At 40.3% G+C, this 19993-nt stretch overlaps 1 long non-coding RNA gene across 1 annotated transcript; it reads right to left on the bottom strand.

The window, feature by feature from the left end:
• Positions 1-227: 227 nt before the first annotated feature.
• On the bottom strand, positions 228-3980 carry LOC106889148. Its single transcript, XR_001412260.1, has 5 exons — positions 3868-3980; positions 2738-2789; positions 2306-2396; positions 1488-1573; positions 228-490 (listed from the first exon to the last, which is right to left on the bottom strand). It is a non-coding gene; the product is annotated as an uncharacterized LOC106889148 (long non-coding RNA).
• Between the last annotated feature and the right edge of the window lie 16013 nt (positions 3981-19993).

The raw sequence follows: 19993 nt of genomic DNA, 5'->3' as shown, positions 1-19993 counted from the left end.
CTGGGAAGCAGCAGAGACGCCCCCGCAAGTGCTCAACAAATAAAGTTGGTGCTTTACTGAACAAGAGAAAAGTGATTTTCACCCGTAAACACTCACCTCTTACACACTCGAGCTTATCAGCGTGAAGTGAAAATTTGATCTGGGGCTGCAGATGTGCCTTCCAGCTCATTTTTCCTCTCAGCATCTTATATAGGCAATGCTGACACTTTTTTTACCTTAAAGACCCACCGCGGTCCCGTCCCGCTCGGCCCCGCGCGGCGTTACGTCCCCGGGAGCTGGGAAGCAGCAGAGACGCCCCCGCAAGTGCTCAACAAATAAAGTTGGTGCTTTACTGAACAAGAGAAAAGTGATTTTCACCCGTAAACACTCACCTCTTACACACTCGAGCTTATCAGCGTGAAGTGAAAATTTGATCTGGGGCTGCAGATGTGCCTTCCAGCTCATTTTTCCTCTCAGCATCTTATATAGGCAATGCTGACACTTTTTTTACCTTAAAGAATAAAAAGAAAAAAAAAAAAAAAAAAAAAAAAGAAAACCCTATGCATCATCATACACAGAAGTTATTCTAAACGAAGAAACCTATTTCCAGTAATCTTTATTTGCTTTTGGACATTAATGCAAACTATGTAAGCTTAAAAATTATTTCCCAGTAGACAGAAAGCGGCTTCCAATCCTAAAATTATAGTATTTACTTACAGTACATTAGAGAGATTTTTTTTTTTTTTTTAAACAAGAGCTGTTTGCCTGAAACCATTATAATAACCATTATAATAACTGTGAGCATTAACAAAGAAGTTCATATATATGTTTTAGGTACAAAAAGAAGAAATATGAAAGGAGTAGAATTACTGGGACAATGTAAAACTGTTGGGAGCAAGAACCAGTTGTACCAAGTAAATCACAGGAACCTGTCCGTTTCTGCAGGGGTTTGCCCTTGTGTTTGGGATGCTGGAGACTGAGGCTAGAGGCAGATCTCCTCTTCTAAAGTGCAATGCAAAAGGAATTTTGATTATGCTTAAGCAGGTTTTTTTAATGTGTTTTTTTTTCCTTCTTTGTATGTTTTTTTCTGCGATTATTAAATCATATGCATGGAATTAAAATCTCTGCCATACGTATATTCATTAATGGGCATTATTACTGTCTTATGTAAAGGGTTTATTTTGTTATGCAGTATGCATAAAAATGTTCTCAGCCTTATGATTTCCAGATCTGTATTATTCACTTATTTCTTCAAGGGAAACTAAACAATTTTAGCTTTAGTTGATCATTGTGCATTTCAAGTGTCTCGTGTGCTGTGCTGCCGTGTCACGAAATTACACATAGAACAAATGTCTTCCCACCCCCTGCCCCCGTCAGCTTCTTTGAAGCCTTACTTTGGAAATCGTGTGTGTTTGGGTTTTTTTTTCCTCTGGTCTTTGATTGTGCCTGTCCCTTATGACTCAACAAAAAACGGCTCTGTTTTTTCACAGGAAAAGTGTCCCACTTACCTGCAGCACATGACATAGTTTTTCTTTCCTGTGTGTCTGGGGAAGCACATGCAGTCACTGGCACAATTTCTTCTGTGCATATGATGCTTTTATGATCCAAAATTAATGAAATCCGCATTTTTTTTTCAAAGGAAAAAAAAAAGAAGAGTAAATAGTCTTATCAATAGTAGATAGTTTTCCCAACCACCCAGCATCACCACTGCTTCACGTGAAAGGGGATAAGATTGGCAAGAAGCAACTTCACTTTGGAGAGTTCTAAGGATGGTCACAAAGCTCTGGTTCCTTCCTTTGCCGTGCACTGCGGTGATTACAGTATAAAATGTAATGTATAGCGATGAATTTCACAGTGTTTGAGGTTAAGACTCAATAGTGTTTCATCCACGAGAGTGGAACATCCTATAAATACATTTCTATAAATTAAGGTTTTAAATCAGTACAATTAAATAAGGGGCAAGAAGACCAGGAACAAACGTTCTACACCAGCAGTTTATCAACAGGAGAGGTTTAAAGGATAGGCTCTAGCTTAAATCATATTCTCCCTCCTAAATGTATTTTAACAATAAAATATTTCTGCAGAATATATAATTTATTTCTAATTCCAAATTCCTGCGCATGTAATTTATTTTAAAATTCTCAGGAGACAGCCACAGAGACACTAATTTTAGAAAAGGGCTGTCAAAACGGTGGGAATCTTTAGAGAAACAATTCTTTGGAAGGTGCTGGAGGTGCGGGAGTTCTGTGTGTAATTTCTGTCTCTGCAACACTCGCTGAAACAATCCTTGGCCCCTTCAGGTGGAATTGCTTTTGTTTGGACTTACTGTTGGGTCCCTGCTGCATTCCAGGCGCACTCCCCCCCGCCAGTGTAGGAATTACAGTCACATCTTCTCATTTCATCTGCTCTTTAGTTTCCTTTAAGAAGTTAAAAGGGAGAAGAGGTGTTTCATACAGGCTGTTGACTCTCCCTGTACTTAAAAATATATTACTTAATACTTGTATATTCAGTTTAATTACTCATTGTTTCTATTACTGAAAGAAGACTTAACGAAGGGAAAAAAAAACCAACAGCAATAACATTCATATCTATGGAGCAGCTAACTAGTATACATAATATTCTGCTTTTCAAACAGAACTAGCCAATGTAAAAAAAAAAAAAAAAGTTAAAAGTAAATTCAACATGTAAATACTTTTTTTCATTTTACACTGTTGTATTATAAGTGTATATGGTGTTTACTTTTTCAAAACTTTCTTACCTGGTAGTTGTCTTGTTTTATGAGTTGTGTTTTTAACTAAGAAGAACCTTTGCTGTCATTAGGAAAAACAAAAGAAAATCTTTTTGCAAGTTTTAAATGTGGGTTAACCTTTCGCCATCATTTGCATTTGAATTGTCCTTATTTTCACTGTAAAGTATTTTATTACCAAAAGGTTGATTTTCTTTCCATTCTGCCCTCTCATCAGTCCATGTGTTTAGAGAGAAGTTTTTTGTTGGTTTGGTTGTTATTTCTTTTTTTGTTTCCTTTTTTTTTTTTTAAAAATCAAAAGAATTCACAGAAATGACATTTTTTCAATTGAAGAAAAATAAATCTTTACATTTATAATAGCCAATAGCATTTCAGCACATTTTTGTTATCCTGGTCTCTCCTATGCTGCTGCTAATGACAATATTATGACTTACTCTACTATTCTAGAACTATTTTTATGTAAGTAATGTATGCTTTCTTGTTTATAAATGCCTGATTTAAAAAAAAATAAGAAAAAAGCTTGGCATATTTATCTATTTCGCTGTGTACCTTGATAGTCCTTTTCCACCCCCTTTTCCACATCCCCTCCCCTTGAAGCAGATAATATTGTAAAATAAAGGACTTTATGAGATTATGTATGAAAATAGCTATGCTTATATACCACAGTGACTGAATGTACAGTGTATAGACGCATTACCTAAAATAAAATTGTTTGTCCAGAAAAAAATAAATAGATATGGGATGGTTTTTGAGTTTTCTGTGCTTGGGGCTCAGGCCGTCAGGGAGGTGTCTGAGGACACACCAGGTTCCTCTGCTGGAGCTCAGGGCTTCGAGCAGTGCTTTAACAACACCAACTTACAGAACTCTGCGACACTACCTAAAATAAAATTGTTTGTCCAGAAAAAAATAAATAGATATGGGATGGTTTTTGAGTTTTCTGTGCTCGCGGCTCAGGCCGTCAGGGAGGTGCCGGTGTCTGAGGACACACCAGGTTCCTCTGCTGGAGCTCAGGGCTTCGAGCAGTGCTTTAACAACACCAACTTACAGAACTCTGCGACACGCCTGCACACACACAACTGATCCATGGTGTCATTTCCTGCCATGTTTTATCCTTTCTGACACACCAAAACCAAAACACCTACCTTTCCATCTTCAATGTGCTGAGACACATGAACCACCTGAGCCTGGAGACGGCCCCTTCCCGGACGTCTCTCGGAGGCACCACCAACACCTTCTCAGAGCTGCACCTGACAATAGTGTAGGGAAATAGGAATTTAATTGCAAACGATGCACACCCCTTCGTGGGGAAATTCTAACAACAAAGTGAAATTTCTTTTGAATAGTGAGAATTGCAAGCATATAAAAGTTTTTTACCAGGTCAAAGAAAAAGAAATGCAAGAGAGGAAAAAAAGCAAAAAGCAGAAGATGGAAACATATGTTAAAGTCATTCTCTCATGGTTTTCTGAGAAACGACTGCAGAATTTCCACAGCTCTGGTACATTTCTTAACATGCCCTTGTAAAACACTGGAAAAGCCAGAGAATGATCAAACAGCTTAAAAAAATATATAATCTGTACTTCATATTTCTGACTCATTGCCACCTTGCTTTCTAAGGGCTTGGTTTGCTTCCTCTTTCTACCTCTGGACATGGGCAGTGGCAGAGCTGGGCTGAGCCACTGGAAGGTGGGATCTGTCAGATGGTCCCAGCCCGTCACGCCAAGATAAAGCTCTCACTGAATTCTCCCAGCCCCCCCGAGCATCCCCCCCAGCAGCTGCTTCTCCCCACACCCCCCTGATACCGGGAGTTGCAGGCTCTAACCGTACGGCCAAGGGAGCCCATAGAAGCTGTGCAGCTTTTTCAACTTGTGCTTGTATTTTTGGCACATCTAAAGCCTTAAAGAACAGGACGGAACTGCGTTAGTGACTCCTGCCCTCAAAAGCCAGCAAAATGCTGGTTTCACCCATTTTTGGTACCGAGTGGAACCAGTAAGGTTTTAACTCTAAACACAGTCTGTATCTCTCACTTCTAAAAAGACCTTGTGCCCCCACATAACAATCCACACACGTCCTTTCACCTGTACCTCTGTTACTATGAGCTGGTTTCTAAAATTAAACCCAAAATTTCAAATAACTTTCCTCTCTGCAGTTAAACTATACAGCTGACAAATCTTTCAAGTTTTCTGATACACCGAAGCGACACATTCGAGTAACTTTGTTCCACAGATTTGTCCACAAAAAGTAGGTCTGAAGAGACCAGATTGCTGGGTACTTCCAGGAGAGCAGCTGTGTTTCTGTCAGCACATCACGTGGCATTTTCTTTGAATTTTTTAGTACCTTTGGAAATACCCCATTTTGGAGCAAGATGGCTTTAAAGAAAGGAAGATGTTCTCCTATCACAAGGGGCAGGAGTCACACTCCCAGCTCTCTAAAGAATTAACCAGCTCATTTTCTTTACTTGAAATAGTATAATTCCTTCAATTAAGAAGGAATGGGGAAAAACTTCAACTTCATTTACCATTCTACTGCAAATCAGTAAATTAACCCAAATTAACACAATTCCTGTAGATATAGATCTTACAACCCCTGCGCTGATAAAAGAACACTTCGAAAGTATTATGCAAGGAGACAGAGACAAGATACAAATTTTTCCACCCCACACAAATGGCTTCAGGCTCACTCGACACCCGGTGCTGAAACAGCCAACGGACGGTTTGTCCCAAAGAAGCCCTTCCTGGAAGGGGAATGACGATTCCCCCAGAGAACGGATGGCATTTGTGCCCTTAGAGCCAGACCTGCCCCTCTACCAGCCCCGGGGCAGTGCCAGTTGCCAACTCAGGTAGGAAGGACGGAGCGCTTCTGCAGTTTTCAAAAGAATTTAGGAGTAAACCTTGTTTGTTTTAGTTTTTCCCTAAAGTTAGCTGAGGCTAACTTGGAAGTAAGGCTTGGCCTGACGTATGGAAATCTCTGATGCCTGAAACCAGCTATCCAGCCCTATTGGACACCTTCCTTATTCTTGGACTATCCCTTTTCAGCTATCCCAAATTTATCTGGCTACTCGGTATTCTAGGAGCTTTCCTTTCACTGACCTAAATTACAAACACACAAAGCAAAAGACTATATTTCATTTGCCTGTCCTGAACTCAAGTCTTTTAGATGGAGTTGTGTCCTCGAGATGACTGTCACAGATCCCCATGGAGCTACGGGTTCAATTTTGGCAAAACTTGAAAAGACCCACAAAATTACTATTAATTTTTTTATTTTTTTTTTTTTGCTAACTGGCTTACAAGGCAAACCGAAAATCACACAAAAAAACCGCAGAGCTTCTAATTTGCCAGCTACAGCTGTGCATCAAGGACGCCTGTTTAATTTGACATTGTAAATGAGGTGTTCAGAAGAGGTTTGTGAGTCTAACAGACAGCTGGGGATGCACTAAGAAGAGCCATATTTTCCGAAGACGCAAAGTCAGGTGCCTGTCAGAGAGTTTCTAACTGGGCAACAAGAAATAAAGACGTCCAAAACACTCAGGTCACTTTTCTTTTACTCTGTTTTCCCCACCTTTTCTGGATTTTTACAGCCCTTCTTTGGCAACGTGCCTGCACCGATGCAGCTGCAGTTCAGGCAGGGGCCATCACTACTGCTTAACTTCATCCCTGTGTCACCCGAAACGCCCGTTTGCACAGATGAACCACAGCAAGACGACTGTTCTTAAAAATACAGGGCAAATTACACAAAGTGAAAATGGGAAAATGAAACAAATTCTTTGACATTGCTTCAAATTCAACGATTCAACCTCTTCTCAGAGTGACTGACTTTTCATGCTGTTCCTGTTCCAGACACTAAATATAAAGACCTATCAATCCAAATCTGGTTTAAGAGCAGAGGCTGAAAACACCGTCAGCAATGACCTCTGAGTGCAACGACACAGACTGGGAAGACAGACTGGGCAGGCTGTCTTCTGGTTGTGAGTAAGGGGGTAACTGGGTTTTGAAAACTCTAGTTATTCTGCCAGAATAACTTTAATTTACTTACTATAAGAACCAAAATACTAGGAATCAGACATGAACCTACCCAGCTGAACACTTCTGAGTACCTGCAAAACCAAAAGTGCATTCATGTTGTCACTGCACCAATTCACTGTCAATACAATATTTTCTCTTTCCACGTTCTCAGTGTAAGCCGTGTGAAGGGGACAGCACTGGAGGGAATGTTTTTCCATATACTGGCTGTCGGATTGTTGCTACAATTAAAACCTATGTTCTGTATTGCAGGAAGTCCTACAGGTCAATGGGTTGGTTTTAACCTGTTTTCACATCCCGACCCCACTGCCACCCTCCCTGCTCACAGGGAAGGGAGCACCGGCTGCGCTTGCCTCTGGGCTCCTGCAGACTCTGGGCTCTGCAGCGGGAAGCGCTGAGCGTGTTGAGCACCTCAGGCAGGTTCCTACCAGGAACAAACCCGGCTGAGAGAGCTGCAGCCCAGTCCACAACCAAACATCCAGGGATCCCTTCTTCCCAAGCACAATAAAAATAACTTTGAGATCAACTGATACCCTGAGCTCAGCTAAAGCTGGCAATGTCCACAGAAACCTGACTCACAGGACTTGCTATGCTCAAGTACCCCTTGAGTTCCACTTAATTTCACAAAGTGGAAATAGTTAAAAAGTCTAATAGAGGCCCCGGTCCCCTTTGTGCTCAGTTCCCTACAAACACTTAGTGGGTACAGCCCCTACTCCAAGGAACTTTCATTCAAACAGGAACAACAAAGACTGAGAGGGAAAAAATCAATAGCAAAGTGAGCAGAACTGACCCAAGCTCAAACTAGTTACTGGAGATCAGAAATAAAAATAAAATTTTCTGAGGCCTGAAGTAAAATATCTTCATATCTAAGCTGGTGTTATTCAGCCACCAGGAAAAATACCCAACAAAAAAACCCCCACCCAAACCAAAAACCACACACACACAGAGACTTAAAGCTGCTCGTTCTGAACATGATATATACATAGTAAATTACAATATGGAGCACAACTGAAAGAAATGGCTACAAAATATCAAAACTAGGACTAAACAACAGCGCTGCACCTCAGTCATTGCCATTTTGCCAGGAGAGCACCCCTTACTCATACCCAACAGCTGGAGCAAAGGGAAAACAACCCGGAGCAGAGCAGAGGCTTGACAGGGATTTCCAGAGAGCCCTTCTTGCTGCCCATGGTACCCAAACCACGGGTTTTTACACGCTCCTACGTTCATTTGCTGAGAAGATATTAAAGAAACACATCTTGGCACATCTGCAAGGAAGGGATAAAACTTGCAGAAGATGATAGGAACCAGGGAAGCAGTAAAAACCCAGGAGTGTCAGAGTTAATGATGATATGTGAGTAATCCAGTTATAAAGGCACTGTCAGTAGGAAGAGAGCACAAATATAATAAAACACAGCTGTATGACGTACGCTCCAGTGGAATTTTTATTAGATGGCTTATGCGCACTTTAAGTATACCTGACTGCAATGCAAATTCCCACACACTTTTATTTGGGAGGGAAAAAAGTTTCCCCAGATTTCTGGGCTGGACTGATTTAGGTGAATTGTTCTGTGCAGCATCTGTGCGTTTTCTGGCTCATCTTTTTGAATTTGCTTTTGTATTTGTTTTCTGCTGAGTCAGCCCCTTAATCTGGAACCTTGAGAATTTCATACATTTAAGTACTTCCCCAGAGCCTATTCTGGCGCAGCTATCCCAGTCCTCTGGCCCTTCTACCACTTGCCCAAATGACTACTCTTGTATCTCCCATCTGTATGAACTGCAACAGAAAAAAAAAACACAGGACAAGGGGAACCCTCCGTTAATCAGAGGAAAATGAGGTCTTACTGCTTCAAAGGACATCAGATTTGTTCCAAAATCTGCTCATTTCTGTAAACACCATAAGCTTGAGTGATCGTAACTACCCTGGGAAGAAAGCTTACAAACAGAAATTTATAAACCCAGTTTACCCACTTGGTGTTTTGAGCTCATGAAACAAGAGTGGAGACACGTGCTGTCAGCAGGACTCAGCTCCAAGATCTGTATCACACTTGAGCTCTATTAGATAAGATAGCATCTACAGAAGCTCCTGTATCAGCTAGTTGTCAAAAACTGTCATTAAACCCCTACCTTTTTGTAAAAAGTAGGCCAATGTATAAACCCAAGTACTACACAATGCATTATCAAAGCTGTTGGCCGTGCAGCCCACAAATTAAACTGATTCAACTAGTACAAATGAATTTTTTTTTTGCAGCATCCCTAGTGACAGTCTCCCTGCTGTTGTATATATGGATCTACATTCTTATTTGTTCACATACCAAGTAGGAAGCACCTGCCAAACATCTCCATAGATGCACTGGTGGCCTTTGCAACGTCGATTGCAGGCCCAGTAAGAGAAAGTGTCATTTTACAGATGGTAATACTGGTAAGCACTCCCAAATCTAGCTCCTGGATTTCAACGTTGCTTTGCAAAAGTAACCAGTTAGACATAGAGAAGTCAGTTTTACTTTGCCTACCCTTCCAACCCATGAGGTAAGAGAAGTGAAAGCAGATACACTAATGAAAGCAAAACACCAAACCCCACAGCAACAGGTACTTTTCCTGCATGCTCAAAAACCCATCCAAAACCTCTGTAGCCCCTGAACTCAAAGACCCATTGACTTTCAGTAGATCTCGGTACAGGATTACGTTCTCTGCAGTACAACTGCATTGCCAAAAGATTCAACACATGCATCATTTTTAAGCAAGAGAGTTTTACTAGTACTGCCTCTGAAGTATGCAATTATACTATCTTCGTTTATGACACCATCGGTGCTTTCTCTACAGTCCTTTCCCATGTAAAAATTGGGATGTAGTGAGCAATGAGACACTTTTGGCAACACCAAAAAAAAAGATGAACGTGGTTAACTTCTGAACTCCTTTTGCACACACAAGTTAGTGGATGCCCAAGAAATTGCAAGCAAGTGGAAGTAAAGCGTTGCTCCCCCACCTGCCTTGCCCATGAACTGAGCTTACTATAAACAGATTCTTTAAGCTCTGACTCTCACAGTGTGTAAAGCAGGGATCCCATGCTGCTTAATTCAATTTGGCAGATAACATTGGTGAAAGGCATTGATTTCTTCCCTCACTCCCCCCTTCTCTTCCATCAATTTTCCCAGATAAGAAGCCTGTGGCTCAGACCCTGCTGGTGACGGATGCCTTGTAATTGCTTTGAATGGATTATCACCAGACATCTAGCAGGCATTTACAGTGCTACAGCTGTAATCAGAAACAGTCTCACCCAGTAGAAGGACTGGGAGGAAGAGACAGCCGTCTCTGTTGCCTCTGCCTTGTCTCTCTGTTCTTATAATAAGCCTAACTTTATTTATTTATATTTTTAATACAGTAATATCTAGGACATCCAGTGAAGTCAGGGTCCAGACAGGCTAAGCCCCATTCAAACCCTAAGAAACTATCTCTGCTTCTGCCAACTCAGGCTACCAGAGGACTGTCCTTTCCTACTGCTGAAATCTTGCATTTGGCTAAAATAAGTATCCACCCATTTCAATGGGTAACATTACCAAAAAATTGGGAAGTCAAAAAATACATATTTTGGTCTGGCAATTATTGGCTGAAAGACATTAGATAAGATACTTCTCTTCTTGCCTCAGCTTACTGCTGCTTTTCTCACTCTGCTAGACTAAATTGTCAGTGGTTTGTTTACAAAGATCACAGTGCAATTCTAATTTGATATCTGGAATTTAATTTGTATGGCTGGGGGGAGAAAAAACATGAATAAATGAGTGAGACTGTTACATAGGAACAAAATTAAGCAATTTGATCTACTCTATTTTATATTAATTTTGTACAATTATACGTAGCTGCCCAATACTAAGAGGCAGTAGATCCATGTCCATGATGCTTAAACTGAAAATTTGATCAACATCAACAAAGATTTTTGCCTTGCAACGTTTCATTAGAGGTAACCAAAGGAAATAGCCTCACAACACGTATCTGATTGTTCAAAGATTAAACATTCACAGTATCCGCCTACGATCGTAAATACACATCCAGCCTGCACGAAGAATATGCCATTAAAACTTGGGACTAAGATACTTGCACTTGGCCCTCTCTCCTGGAGTTCTTAGGAGAGGTGAGTGCCACAAGGAAGGGTCACACGCTTCTCCCTGTCACCACCTCCCCTTCCTTTAGCAGACCTTCTCCCCTGATCAGAGAAACAACCCAGGTTGGTTTTAATTCAGTCACTCATGTAGCATCAGAGTTTGGTCAGTCTATAGAGGACGTTTACATGGGCAAAGGTACCTTCATGGGAAAGGTTCTTCACCTCTAGTACGAACAGTACTAGTTTCACACTTGTAATCTATAATTCTAAGCAAAAATCAATTCTACTTTGAAACAAGCTTCATCCAATACTATGTTCCAGCTCAAAGCTCCCTCTGCTACCTTTGAAAACAACATGAAATCTCTCTTGGAGTGAATGGAGAGCTGCTGTCAGTTTTGGTGTTTGGACCAGCAGCAAGAGTCCTTCCCTGCGTACTCCATACACACTTGTCTAACAAAACACTGAAAGGCCTCCTTTTAAGCGACGCTAATTTCCCAGAACTCCAGTGAACGATAACTTAGAATGTTTCATACTGGCTTATAATGTGTGCAGAAGTTGACTAATATAAGAAGGGAGCTTTTAAAAAAGTCATGTGACACAACAAGTAATATGAAAATCCTTTGCAATTTTTGCACCTTGAAAAGCAGAATGAAGGCGGGGGAGGAGAGGACAGTGGATTTGCTACCACACATGTACAAACTGACTGTCGGGCTCGTGCAGCTGGGAGATAATGTGCTTTGCAGGTCATTGGCTCTTAAGCACTGCGTTATCTCTCTGTAACATACACCTTGTTGTGTCTTACTGCTTAATTACAGCTGATATGCAGGCCATAATATTGCTTATCATTAGCCAGAGGATGACAATTACAATTTAAGATTAAACTGTTTTCTTTTTTTCGTCAGCCAAGTCTCTGTATGACACTTCCTCAGCCCAAGAAAAGATTTGCACATGCAGAACAAATCCATATACTAATTGGTTATGTGCCCCTCATAATGATGTATAATTTAGGAAGCACGCACTGCATGATGAACATCATGAAGAGTACTCAGTATTGCATAGAGCCTATATCTGAATTCGGAGGGTCAGCTAGTCAGCTACACACGCCTGAAAAATCTCAAGACAGCAATAGACAATGAAATACTGTGATCTTCTACGTGGGACAGGTTCTGGCCTGGTGACTGTCAACAGCAGCACGTCAACTTGCAGTAAGCTCAGTCCTCCCCTTTAACCATCACTTCCCAACTTGCCTTCCACTCCATCAGCTTCACCCTCTCTTCTTCATTCCTCTACTCCGTTTTCAAAAAAGGCTTGATAGTGTTTTAGATGACATCTGTCACACAGGCAGAGGAGCAGCTGCAGGCATCCATCCTCCCCCTATTATTCTCTTGCATTATGATGCACTGCAGAAATTTGGGGCTTAGTTCAGCAGAACACTGAAGTGTATACTTGATTTGAAAACAGTGTTTCATACATCCCAAAGCCTCTTTTTTTGCTTTATCGGGGCTTTTGTTTCAGAAATGGGCACAGTTAACAGAGATCCTAGAGTTGGGAAGTAGTTTGAAAGACTGGACTATTAAAGGCTCAGCAAAAAACGATGAGTCTGCTCAAGCTGAGCTGTCATTAAGTAGCTACGCCCTTTCCAAGGAACAGAGATGTGTTATTTTGCACAAACAACCCGAAGACGTAAAGATTGCTTACAAATATTCTGCACTGAAATGCACAACGGCCTGAGAGATTTAACCACTGATCACCAACAATAAAGCTTAAAGACTGAATAAGAACTGTGTTCCTGTACCTCTGCTAAGCATTTATGAGATTCCCTCAGACCAAAGCCTTTAACTCCTGAACGTAAAGTTGATAACATACAGTTCTGATGACTCTTAATGTCAGAGGTCAATGGTTTAAATCTTGTGTCCTGTAGTTTGTCAACTCCCATTTATCCTACCCAGCACACCACAAGCGATAAATCTTCCAAAAATGTGTTCTGATCTTTCACCTACAGTAGATTAAAAATAGCCCAGAGCGAGAGCTTTTAGCATTTTGTCATAGCAATTTTTCCGTCAAATATGATAGATAGCCAGCTACATGGAAAAAGAATGAACCAGCCCGGAGATCAGATAATGAAAAAGCCTGCATTACACCTCCAAGAAGCAGGAGTTTTACTCATGGTGGAAATCCCCACTTAGCTCACCCCGCTGATCCTGTGTGCTGCAGCACAGAACATGTCTTAAGACTCTCCAGTAAGGCCTTATTTTCTCCCTGCATATTTTTCATTTAAACCTCGTAACAGTTTTGGGAGCTCAAGGAAAAGTCTTGAGTTCTGGTTTGGATTTTGCAATCTTCTAGCATGATCTTGGGCAGAATGCCCATTTCAAGTTTTATTTAAAAATAATTATTTAAGGACAGGTGCTAATTTTGGCTAACGTAATTATAAGAGCTTCAGCCATTTAGATTTTCTGAAAACCAGCTGCTTGAAGTGTCTCAAGTTAAAAGCCAGAGACAAAACATCTTCCTCTGATAATCTTGCTGAATTACTCTGTTGTTAAGCCTTACAGCTCTTTGAGGTATCTTCAGGTGATCTTGCAGCAATGAGATGTATATCACCATTAGTAAAGCACGTAACACCTTTTCACTACCAGTAAAAAGAGAATCTTGACAGCAAGCTATCCTGATCTATTACTTCTAAGTACTAATGGTTTCCTTCCAAAAAGGAAAATCAGACTGAGATGTATACACATTCATTTTCTCTAACCTATTTCAGGCAGTTTGACAATGTGTTAAATACTGATTTTATTGTAAGTTTCTGGATTTTGTATCATCAACACTTTTATGAAACACTCCCAAGAAGACTTCTACTCTTGTTTATCATAATGGTTTTTACAGGAGCTAAACTAGTAAGAGAATGCCACAAAATGTACTCAACTGTCAGAAGAGTCCCTCTGCATTATGTACGTTCATGAGCTAGGCACAATAGCTGCAGAAGTATTGATAAATCCAAAGAACGACTTAACGGCTTGAAAGTGAACCTATTTTTCTAATATCAGTGAGTGTAATGAAAGATATTGTCTATTACTGTAAACTATGCTTTACTTGTATCTTTAGATCATCACATAGCCAAAGTAGAATAGGCGTCCAAAGTATTTATTCAGGAAACTAAAGCTTCCAAAACTGCAGCTGCTTCCGTATTTATTCAGAATGATGCACTTTCCCAGCAGCTTATAAAGACTGGAACATCTGTTTACCAGACACCTTAATGACATTCTACCTCTCTGAGTAGTGTGCTAAGATTTAAAGAGTTATCATGTTAAATCTTGCAGAGGTGCTAAATAAACTGCACCCAAAAAAAAACCCAGCAAAAAAAAAATATGCACAGAATTGCTCATAACCCTTCCCTCCTTCCTAGTCTCCATTCTCCAAAGACTCAGCAGCACAACAATCCAGGTATTTATCAAATGTAAACCAACCAGTAAAAACAGATACTGAATCATTTTGGCATCTCTGCTTCTCATAGATTCTACTCTGCACATGATCCAGCACAAGACATCCCTATGAGCTCCCAGAAGTTACTCAGACTGAAAGACAGAGAAGGTGGCCTGGGGGGGACAACACACAGAAGAACAAACCAAACGAAACCCAACAACGCTCTGTATGTAGGAACTCTAGAAATGATTGAGGAACTTAGAATCTGTACACTCTCTCCAACAATTCAGGTCCCAACTTTGAAGTTTTACAGACAGGCTGCCCTTTTACTTCAGATTGAACTCATTTTAGTAGAACGTAAGTAGACACAATATTCTGTATTACATACAGTAACAGCAAAACAATTTGGGAAGCCCTCAAAACAGCAGCTGTAACATAGATGTGTAGTGTAGGTCTTACTCACACGAGTTGTCAATAGGAAGACTTCTTTTCAGAATCATGAGATATAGATGTAAAACTGAGTTTCATCTATGAATCAGAACTGAACAAAAACCACAGAATTTTACCCATTACTCTACATTTGCTTCACTATTTCAGAACACATTATCATTTTGATCAGACTTTACCTTTGCACCTGGAAGCTAGAGCCTGTCTGCTTTGTCTACCACCATCACAACTGGAACAACCCGCAACATCAGAAATTTCCACACTTTTCTAATGGTATAGTCACCAAAAAAAGAGACTTCACCTTGCTCTCTTGAATCCACGTGCTGACTATATTTAGGGTTTGGACTAGATGATTTTTAAAGGTCCCTTCCAACCCAAACTGCTCTATGATTCTATGACACTCCTAATATTTGTGTTTATGTTTTTCCATAGGCTTTTTTATATGCCTCAAGGAACCATTTGCAGGACCAAATTAATGTGGTCCTCACATGATCGTATCCCATGTTCATCTTGGTTTTGAAGCCTGGATCAAGAGAAGATAATAACAGTACAGATTTCTGTCTATTTGATATTGCAGTGTTTTCTGGCTAACGTAGTCACGTAAGAAATTGTCTGTCATAGAGAAAGCTGCAATTTCACATACTGCAGCAGTGAGAGAGAACACAGTAAAAAAAGGTACAGCTGTTAAACTTCACACCAGAAGCCAATCCAAACGGAGGAAATGTGGGTGATTCAAGCCAGACACAAAAGCATCATTAAATGAAAGATGAAAGAAAAAATTAAAGGAAAACATGTTTATTGCAATTATACTGAAAGATATTTGTGATTTTTATTACTCTCATTTTGCTGATTATTTATATTTGGGTAGAATTTGGATGATCAAATTGACTGTGAGATTCAGACCCAGCCCCAAATGATTTGCGATGTAGGTAGATGTGTCAAACAAAGCGGGTGGAGAAAGAAAGGCATTGAGAAAGGAAGGAACTGGCTCTTCCAACACCATGCAAGTCATCTCCTCCAAGAGCCATCCAGTACCTTCTAGCACTGAAACAGGCAGCACATCCCCATTTTCTTCCAGCTGCCAGTCATCATAATACTTTCTCATCTGTATTCCCATGATAAATCCCATATGCATTAGAGACCATAGGGCTCTGACAAATTCTACCTCATGTACACTAAACAGCGCAAGTGCTAAGGGAAACAATTTTCCACCTTTGATCACAGAGCTACGTAGGGTCCCACATCCCTACCAAGTCATGAGAATCCAGTGGATCTTAATAACAGAGGCCAAACACCCTGTCCTCTCCTCTGCTCCTGCGCTTAGTCACACATCATACTAAGTTTCCATTTATAAGCAGTTTATATGGAGGCAATAAACTATTCACAGACGTTATAAACATTTTACAGATTGGGGCACAACACACACTAGGGTTAACAATTATTTACTAAAGGAGCTATTAATCATTTACAAAATGTATATGACTTGAAACTCAGTAGAATTCATTACGATATATAATGGCTGTTATCTTGGCTGCCACACTGCACATCAGTCCAAGGATCTCTGCAGTTCAAAGATTAACTGGACATCTAAGGTTAGAATGAGGTAAGACTCCCAACAAGAGGCTCTGACAGGCTCACACATATCACAGGTTGGATTCACAAAACTACAACCAATATAGGAAAGTTAACTAAGACTCTTTAGTGAAAGAACCAAAACACTGATTCTTCAAGAACATATCAAATTTCTTGGTCCCGATTTTTCATTATCTACAGTTTGGGTGATCAAAGCCTCCGGATGCTAACCACGCACTTGTACGGATAGAAACAATTGCACCAATGTTCACGGAAGAAAGGCAGGGACATGCAAGTCCCCTGAATTTTAGGCATCTTGTTATCATTGATGCTTTTCTTGAGCATCTGGGAGAATTTCCTGTTAGTGGAATGAATAAGAAAGTCGTAAGTGAACTCAAACTGAATACTGCTGTTTTCAGACACCTCAAATGCTTCTCTATGCCATGGACGATACATCTTTTAAAGGCAGGATACAAAACCAGATACACATAATCTCTTTTTAGACAATGCTATTTATCTGCCCAAGACTTGTGTTCCAACCAGCCATGAAGCAAGGTAACCTATCAAGAGAAATTTTTCTAGGGGAAAAAAAAAAAAATAATTCTCCTCCCTTTTCACCAGAGACCTGGTTTTATCTCTTGCAAGCAGCTGAAATTCTGGAGAACCAAAGCCCTAAGCCATCTGGCAGAAATCACCAAGGCATGTTTTTGACTCACTGTCACAGGTCATGACCTACAACCATTGCCAGTGTTCCAGGGCTTTTTTCTCTCCCCCTTGTCTTCCCCAAAGCAAACTCAATTACAAATTGGAAAAATCCTGCAGTGCAATTCTCCCCTCGTGGGGCTGAATGTCTGTCACCTCTGTATGAACACACTTCGTAAGAATTCCACAGTTGTTGGTTAGCTGTCAGTCCCAGTTACATCAGTGATTACAGAAATATTGAGCAGTTCAGGTTGGAGGGCAAAAGCACAGGTGAACTACTACTCCTTCCACTGAATTTACGCCTGGATTGCTAACTGTGCAGGCTGTGTTAGCAATGAGCACTGGTATCATCTCTAGGTTTCTACAACCTAAGAGCCTTATGAAATATAAAATGTCTCTTTACTCTAAAAGCAACGTTACTTTGTTCTGGCAACAACCTGCCCATTGATTGGGGTTTTCCTATGGAGTTTTTTTCCTCAGCATGAATTCAAATCATGTGCACTTACGCCACATTTCAATTATCCATTACATAAGCGATCTTCTTGCACTAAATCTGATTTAGTTAGAGTTTAGAATACAGTGCATCTGCACAACAGCACTTTTTTCAGTACACCATTTTCCTCTGCCAGTACTTTTCATGCTTCAAAACTACTTGCATACTACCAGGAAAAAATGACACTTCCTCTTTCCGTAACACCACCTGCAATAGGTGCACACTTTTCACATTTAACTCTGCAACCTATTTCCATCTGAACAATTATGTCCTTTCGGCTCCTGTACAGATGAATACTTATAGGTATTCAAGCCAACCTCAAGCTCTAATTGAAGGAAATGTTTAAGCATATTCTTAACAAAGCAAAAGAGTAAATGTATTACCACTAAATGGGACTATGCACTTGCTTAAGCATGTGCTTAAAACACTTCCCTGAATAGAGACTGACTTAACCTACAGGGCAGACTAGTCTTTAATGTAACCCTGGAGATACAAGAAGAGTGTCCAGGCCACATTTGTGCAGTCTGATAAGCACTAATCTGATAAAGACTTAACCACACAGGCTATATGCGTCAATGAAGACAGTGTAGCAAGTGGATATTACAAGGATACAGCTTATCTAGCTGAGAACGAAAGAAAATTCATTCAAAGAACTTGGTGCTTTAGAGATAAAAGCTGCGGAGGTCTTGTAGGGTGGACACTAGAAGATGAGGTTATCAGAACAACAGGCTGGCTTAAAAAAACCCCATCTCTTTATTATAGTGGCAATTAAAAGATAAAGTTGCAGACCTTCAAAAGATGTAGAGGTGTCTCATTCCAATTTAAATCTTTGGCAGTAGAGCACTTAGGAGTCTTTGAAAATCTGGATTCTAATGAGAGGTGTCTCATTCCAATTTAAATCTTTGGACAGTAAAGCGCTTAGAAGTCTTGGAAAATCTGCATCCTAATAGCATTGACTTTAAAGTGCAATCAAATTTATAATATACTTTTCCAAAAAATTGTCTGTTCCGAATTATTTCTTCATGAGTTGTTGGAACAAATGAATCTGCAAATTTAGATTATAAAGGGAAGTATGCTCCATATTTCATGTTGTCCCACACACAGAGAAAACATGTAGAAAGCATATTGTAATCCTTAATTTGATAGTGCCACTGACATATTTCAGGAAATTGTTTACATGTGCTCAGGGAGTCTGCATATGTAAGCAAAAGACAGGCTAGTCTGGCAAAAGGTCCATTAGAAAAAATATTCCATACAATCTGAGAAAAGGGACACTGTATGGCTGTGCGGCTGCCTGAAGTTAGATTTCTTCTACCAAAAACCCAAAGCACCATCTCTCTGAACGCGTCTCATGTGGACCCTTTTACTGGGATGCAAATCAGCTCTGATGCAGGGAAAGAACACACTGTCAACTGTCCAAGGCTGAAGCATGAATTAGTGAAGAAAGCTAATCTCACAAGCCACTGGGCTCAAGAACAAACTGCAAATGCCTAATTATGCTCCACATTGGCATCTATCTTCCTTGAATTCATTGCTCCATGCAAAGATAGTTTTGGTTACCAAAGGAGCTCTAAAAGAGGGGAAGAGTTACCTTTGACTTCTGTTAGAACTGGTCTGCACGTGACTGGGGAAACTGAAGTACAGTTCAGGAGCTGCAGGCTCAGCTCTACAGGGATGCTTTCCATGGAATGCCACACAGAAACATCTTTCTTAGATTTTTATAACACACATCTCCAGATTCACACCACTATGTAACCTAGTGTAACAGGGCAAAGACACAGAAAGGACTAGTCCTCCTCCCACTTGTTAAGATAAAGTGGATTAAATAAATGTCTGCAATACCATGAAAATACTTTATAAGCATTCTTTGGTCAATTTAATTTTGTTTTCCAGATCATATTTCAGGCTTTTTTCTACCCCAGGATCCCCTAGTTTGACAGATAGATATAAAAAGTTTTCATGTACTTTTGCTTCTGTGGTAGAATACCAGTTCCAAGCAGGATCCCAGCACCGAATACGAGCCGTTCAGTTTGGAGTGTGACAATTAAGACATCTTTGTTCATTCACCATATGATGAGCACCCCTGTCTCTCTCCAGCTGACTCAGTGGCAGCTCCCCATTTTCAATGCTACCTAGTGCTTTCAAAAATAGTACTCAAGGTCTCTCTAAATTAAGCCACTGATGATTAGTTCTGAAACTTCAAACAAAAATATTATTTCCCTTCCCAGACATGCCAGGGCTAAAGGGAATTTAAAATAGCTCTTTCTTTTCCCTATATCTTGAAAACTTCTCTGTAATGAAGTCCAAACCATACAGAAAGGCCTGCTTTCTCACCTAGTGAAATAGAGCACCAGCCAGTTTCATTTCCCTAACACTGAATGCTTAAATTCCCTGCTTTACAGAATAAATGCAACTCTGAGCTAGACTCAGTGGTTTCAGTTCTCAGGAGGCTTGCTTCCCACAGCTGCTCTTCAGCCAAGCTGTGAACAAACCTGAAAATTCATTTGAAAAACCCTCTA

The sequence above is a fragment of the Calidris pugnax genome, unplaced genomic scaffold (genome assembly GCF_001431845.1).
Source record: "Calidris pugnax isolate Ruff unplaced genomic scaffold, ASM143184v1 scaffold129, whole genome shotgun sequence".
NCBI lineage: Eukaryota > Metazoa > Chordata > Aves > Charadriiformes > Scolopacidae > Calidris > Calidris pugnax.
The sequence above is the reverse complement of the archived record's forward strand: the minus strand, read 5'-3'. Positions and strand labels throughout refer to the sequence as shown.